The following is a 6984-nucleotide window of genomic DNA, read 5'->3' as shown; positions in this document are numbered from 1 at the left end:
ACGACGGCGGTTGACGGTAATGCGATTAGCTTTCAAGCAATATCGAGACCCAATAGGTCTCTAAAGACAAGTTTCTTTATAATATCTAGTGGTGATTCTGATAGTTGTGTAGCTTGTGGTATATGCGCACACACTATTATCAGGTTGCGGTGCACGTTGCTATCACACTCACTTGCCAATGTCGGCGTTGGGCATGACGGCACAACGACGAAACTACAACGATGACGCAGTAGCGACAATAGAATGAAGAAAAACGAACAATGGTACCGATGGAAAACCGAAGGCAGTATGGCAACGAGGGCATGAGGACAATGGGATGACAAAAAGGATGACGACGATGGCGTGACAACGACTGTACCACAAAGACTGAGGATGACGGCATTACATGGATTACAATGGTATCACGACGTAACGACGGTATTCCAAGAGTCGGATGATGAAGTTACAATGACGACGACGGAACTATCCCATGGCATCGTCATGATGGTACGGCAACAATTGCCTCGGCAACTGTATCATGACGACAAAGATATGATGATGGCACGACAACCGTGACAAAGGACTGATGCTGAAGGCAGGATCACAATAGCGTGACGACGACGGCAATTCAAAAATCGAATGACGAAGGTGTGGAAAGGAGACGAGACGACGGCCAAGAAGGCATCGATACCACTAGCACATACCTAAGGGCCCAAGCTTGGGTCACAGGGTAGGCGAAAGAAGATAGATAGATAGATAGATAGATAGATAGATAGATAGATAGATAGATAGATAGATAGATAGATAGATAGATAGATAGATAGATAGATAGATAGATAGATAGATAGATAGATATTGATTGTTTGATTGATTGATTGATTGATTGATTGATCGATTGATTGATTGATTGATTGATTGAATAAATATGCTTATGATAGTGCTACGACTGTATTCGACGTTACAGTACCGATAGGCCAGGAACATTGTCTAGATATAGCAATTGCCAATACTGCTGTAAGAAGGGTAAAAATTTGAAATTGAAATAATCATTAGCCTGACCATAATTCACTGGTTTTCTTGATTTCGCCATAACCTTACCTTGCATCGGTTACTTGTGAATGCCATTTTCCCCTACGTTTCCACGAAACGATAGAAAGCAGTCACACCTAGTTAGTCACTTCGGAAAGTAAAGGCTTAAGGATGCAAAATGGTTCTGACACTCCTGCTCGCTTTCAAAGCGAACCTTCTTTTTTCTAGAACACCAAGGTTTCGTATCCATCGGTTGTTCAGTCAGTCAGCATTTCGCCCAAAATTCTTGTGGAACGAATTTTGTTTCAGAAGAGATGGTTGTGTTTGTATGCCGGTGGTGCGGCAAGACGTACAGGTACAGAGAAGAAAGGTGGGGCGATGCCTACTTACGCCGCCTAATACGGGGCGTTCAAAACACTTCAGTGTACTCAGTAGCAATGGCACACCCCGCTCCGCCCCTGAAAGCATTCACCTGGCTGGGCAGGCCAGTAGCTAGAACAGTGTTCCACAGAGTTGTAGGATAGAACGTTCACTCCTGCAGAGTGCTGGAACTGAAACGGTTGCAGTTACAATCGTCTCTGAGGTCGGGCCAGTCCCAGAGCATGTTGTAAGTACTGGGTAGTGTTCCATCTTGCCATGTGGAGCATTTGACCGTGGGTGGCTGTCATTGAGTTCTGTCGTTTTATGCCTAAGTGATCGGCGCTTCGTCACGGGCACGTAAGCCCACCATTTCTTGCGTGCACGCGTTCAGTGAGTGCCAAGCCACTCCAGGCTTTGTCCACGAGCACTTGTGTACCTCTCATGAGGCCTTTCGGTGACCGGCGATCGTTTCAGAGGATCACCTCCCGTAGCCCCTTGCACTGGTCGACAGATGCTTTAGACCATTCACAATCTGGATCTGTTGACAAAGGAAGGCCAGATTCCGGTCAAGCTACACCAGCCGATGGAACGGACAGCAACGTCGCCGTGGTTGCCCACGTGCCCGCTGTTCAACCCAAGCACACTCAGCCCAACCAGACTTTTCCTTCTCTGCAATCCTCTTCCAGATGTGTTTCACAGTTATACGGAAACGGGCTTCTGTAGCACTTTTTTTGACCGACAAGCAAGACCCGAGAGCGCACGAAAAGTTTACCGGAATCAAGCAATATGTCACTTAAGACATGTAGATATAATTTTACATCGTAAGTATCCCTAAGCACACCTACATTTTAACGTGAAAAATCGAACGGCGACATTGTTATGTATGGTTTGTGCTGCCAACTCTTTGGGCAAATGGATATGTGTCATCTTGTGCACCGGCTTATGCAGCAAAAGAGAATGAACAAATGTTGCGATTGAGCGCGGCTCCTACTGTGTAAATAAATAAGAAATCAATACATCAAAATTTTAAGTATAACGTCTGGTCACGCGTATCAAAAAGGAACACATACACACGCACAGGCCTGCTAAGGCACGAGCCCGGAATTTGGAACTGCCTGTTCGACCTTTTTGTATTTCTTTTATTTGACCTACCCCCTATTTTGACCATTTTCTATATGGCGATTCATAGCCGATGTTCCAGAACACAGGGTATCCCAACTACCATGCAAAAATTTTAAGATACGCAAATGCCACGTGGTTGGACAGAACCAAGGGAATGTTGTTTGCCTTCGCTTGGAGTTAGATGATTTTGTTGCATTCCGTCTAGCTGCATAATTAGTCTTGATTAATTAATCACCTTCTCGAATATTATAACTAGTTCAAAGGTGCCAAAGAGAAGATTGTAGAGCAACATGAAAAAAACTTCCGATGCAGCTTTCTGTTGCTCGATACGTGGAACATGAAAGTGTTTTCTTTTTTTTTTTTTCGAGCGTGAAAGCAGCCGGCGAACACCCGCAAAGTGCATCGAGGGGCCAGCCGCGCGGCAGTTCACACAAACGACCATATTCATTTTAAACCAACACTGAGCAAGTCGCCGACTTCAATATGTGCTCCATCAAACTTGGGGGAAAATGCACGGTTGTTGTACATAAGGAGCCCGAAACCCTTTTCTAACTAATCAGTGAATGGTCTCACTATTAAAAGACTTCGTCTAACGCATCTCACGGCTGCAAAAAATTTTTCGCATTCTTCAATATAAAGGAAGTATCGCGCCTCTTTTCCTCTTTTCGTCTTATCGCGCCTCCCTTTGCGTCTACGCCAGCACACTGTAAGTTTACAGCGTGGCGAAGCCAAAGGTGTAAAGCCAGGGACAAAAGTTGACTGTCGCTCGAGCGCGGTCATCGCGACACTCCGTGACGGCCGCGGTCGACTACACGACGTAGCACGATGCTGCGATCTCGGAGGCCACGCACAGCTGTTGCAGCTAGGAGGAGAGCAAAGGCGAAATTATTTTTCGGTCTTTTTGAGATCGCAGACACACACATTTCCCATTTATTTAAATCAAAATTAGCATTTACCTATTACTCCGAAGGCTCTCGCGATCACGCAACCAAGCAATAGTATTGTTGGTATTGGTATTGGTATCGGTAGGTCAGCTGCTTTCGATAACGCTGCATGAGAGCACTGCGGATCGAAAGCAGGCGATTTCTCGTTTTCTTCTTCTTTCTTCTTTTTTCTTCTTTTTTTCTTTCTTGAAGCGAGGTTGTTTATTCCCCATTCGGCATACAGTGCAGTAATATTTGGCTCGCATCTTCACAGCTGCCTCCGCGACACATCGGCAACCTTTTCTTACTACTTTTAAAAGTTTTTTAAGGGCCCGTTTGTACTTTTTTTATGAAAACGTCGTTTTTTTGCATTGAAGCACGAAAGTAACCGGGGCGCCGATGTATTTTGTTTACAACTTTTGAACTAGATATTCCAAAACTGGCGTCATCCTGAAAATTCGTTCTAACTGGTTACTCCTGGCGAATTCACCGGCTACAATTCCTAAATTACAATGCGTGCCCCTTAAATTAATATTTTAGATGGTATATCAGTAAATTTAATAATTAGAAGTTTATGCATATCGGCATGAGCAATATTCGCGTCTTTGATCAATTTAGCTCGATGACCAGCAATATGCTATCTGCCCTAGGCGATCTTTAAAGATTCTCAATGACATATCCAATTTATGCTGACCGCGAATGTAGTGTCACTTAGCACACGTCCATTCTATCTGATAAAAAAGATCAAAGTCGTAGATAAAAGCTGATCATATATTGTCATAACCGTACAACACATTCACCTCTTAATAGAATAGCGCATTGCATCGAACCATTTTTTACGTTATTTTCTTTCATTTAGTTATTTGGTATGTACCACTGGGTATGTGCACATCCTTGGCTAATCTTGCTAATCGCTGTCTCCTACAATAACACAACAAGTACAGAATCCTTAAATGCAGCAGATATGCGCCATTTTTCTGCGTATAAGCCTGTCATCGCCTGTGTACCCTTGATTAAAGGGACACTAAAGCGAAACAATAAATCAGTTTAGACTAATGAAGCATTGTTCGAGAACCCTGCAGGCAGTCATTTAAACAAAATAGTTTGATTATTAGATGAGAAAATGAAGGTACAAGTATCAGTATTTGAATTTCACGCCGAAACTGCAGCGCCGGTACGTCAGCGTGACGTCAGGGATTCCAAAGTATGTTTTCGCATTTGGGCCGCATTGGCTGAATAAAGGTTCCCGAAACTTGCCATGTTGAATATTTGGTTCCTTTAGAACACAATGTAGCCAATCTGTACCCCTATATATAGTTAGTAGGCCCTAGAAGATGCCATCAAAATCCAAGACGTCACAGCCCCCAGGTGCGGGAACTTAAGTAGGCGTCGCCACCCGTATTTCGTTCTGGCGCTTTTTCTGGCTTACCAGACGTCTTATCGTTGTAAGATTGGTGTTTTTGGTGTTGTAGAACGGTAATTTACTCATGCAGAAGAAATCATTTTTCACTTTAACGTCCCTTTAACATTTAACACTGCATTGGTTATATTGAATTCGATGCGTCTCACAGTGCGCATCTGTCTGATTTGCCTATCGTAATTTGGCTTAATGTGGAAGCGATGTAGTGCATCAACATTAAAGAATGCATGACGCTGCATTACACGAGAAGTGCGAACTAGTGACCCATATGCACAACAGAGGTATCGCAGTTAGGCATGAGATTACAGTTGTCACCTTCGCAACGGGTAAACATGAATATTGTTTCGGTTTCGCAGTTGCATGAGGCAAAAGCAAACGCAATTGTAGACATTGCCGTTAGCCTTATAGTATTTATCAAACCCTTCACTGAACTGGTGTTTATTCGCCATGACCTCACCTACGTTCATCAGCATTTACTACCTAATGACGATAATCAATTTATATGCCTAAACATTAGGAAAAAGAATTTGTCCTTTACTTTTGTGGACGCCTGCCTATCTCCGTCAAGTCGATTTGATCCCAAAAGACTACGAGACATCCTTTCGTCAACTCCCAATCCCTGGGTCATTATTGGAGATTTCAACGCCCATCATACACTCTGGGGAATTCCGAAGATCAACGCAAGAGGCAGAGCTCTGGTATCTTTTGCCTCCAGTAATGAACTTTGGCTGCTGAATGATGGAAGTCCTACGTTTTTACGTGGCTCCATGTACAGCAGCTGTCTTGGCTTTCGTCTCACGAATCCTTGTCAGACTCGCAGGGTAGTTTGCGGATGTAGAGACGCACGGAAGCGAGCATACCCTATTGCAAAAACCAGCGTCTTCCAGTGTGAAACAAGAGCGTTTTTTGACACTGGATCCCACTGGGTACGCTGGCACTCGCTGGGACTCGCTGGGACACCAGTGAGAACGCTGGATAAAAGCTGGGTCACACTGGAAAGACACTGGTTCCACTGCCACGACGCTGGGGCGCACTGGTTTGTGCTATACAGGCGCTAGTTCTCGCTGCAGTTTGCTGGTTCGCACTGGAAACTGCGCTGTTTGTGTTTGTGCCGCGCTGGTTCCAGTACGCAAGGACGAGCGCTGCTGAATATTAAATGCTTTATACTATTTCATCGCTTGATACTAGTCTCTTGTCCTAAATAACGCTATATCTTGGGGCCATAAAACCCTATTTCGTGTCGCAGCTTGGAATAAAAGTGCGTGAACCACCCTGTTTATTCATGGACATTTGACACTGAAGATCACTTTCGTTTCTTTTTTCCCCTTTTGACTGGGCGGATAGCTAAATTCTTGAACGAAACGACGCAAACGCGGAGGACGCCGCGTTTTTTAGTAGTTCGCACGTAACATACGACTGGGAGTTGTCACCGTTGTCGCAGTGTTGTGGAGTGGACATGAAATATACAAGTCGTTCAGACACGCGCGAACGGACCCCGAGTTCGAAGCCTGCCGCTGACTGATATTATCCCACCGATAACAAAGCTGAGGTGATTCTTGCGCTTCCACTTTTCCTATTGTACTAAAAAAAGTTCTGAAGCTCAAATACACACATTTTAGCTTTCGCCAGCTACCCGCGACGAGATCGGTCCCCACCGAAGCTTAAGCCTAGCGTATCCACCGAGTCCGCCTTCACGCCATCGGCGCGTGTAGGCTCAGGAATCAAGAAGTCTAACAAGGATAAATCACTCTGTATTTCAACTTTCGCATCGGTATTCTTAAATAAACGATTTTTTCATGTCTACAGTGCCAGCACAAGAAGCGATGACCGCCGATGTGACGCGTCATAAACACAGGTACATGTGCTATCGCCGAAGGCTCGCAGCACTAGCCTGCGCTTCTCTGACGAAGATATATGACTAGACAGATGTGTTGACTGAAAGACATCACTCAACTAAAAAAACATTGCATATCCCTCGCGTGAAGAACAAGAAACGGCTATCGAAATGGACAGTAACAGCCCATGCAGCGTCCCGGGTCGGCGTTTCATTGAGGATTTTTTCGAAGTTAAAATACCAATCGCAAGTGAAAATTGATGTTGTGGCACTTCCGAGCATGCTACTGAATACGGACAGCAAACTTTTCTTTGTGG

Source organism: Dermacentor variabilis, chromosome 7 (genome assembly GCF_050947875.1).
Source record: "Dermacentor variabilis isolate Ectoservices chromosome 7, ASM5094787v1, whole genome shotgun sequence".
NCBI lineage: Eukaryota > Metazoa > Arthropoda > Arachnida > Ixodida > Ixodidae > Dermacentor > Dermacentor variabilis.
Note: the sequence above shows the minus strand (reverse complement) of the source record.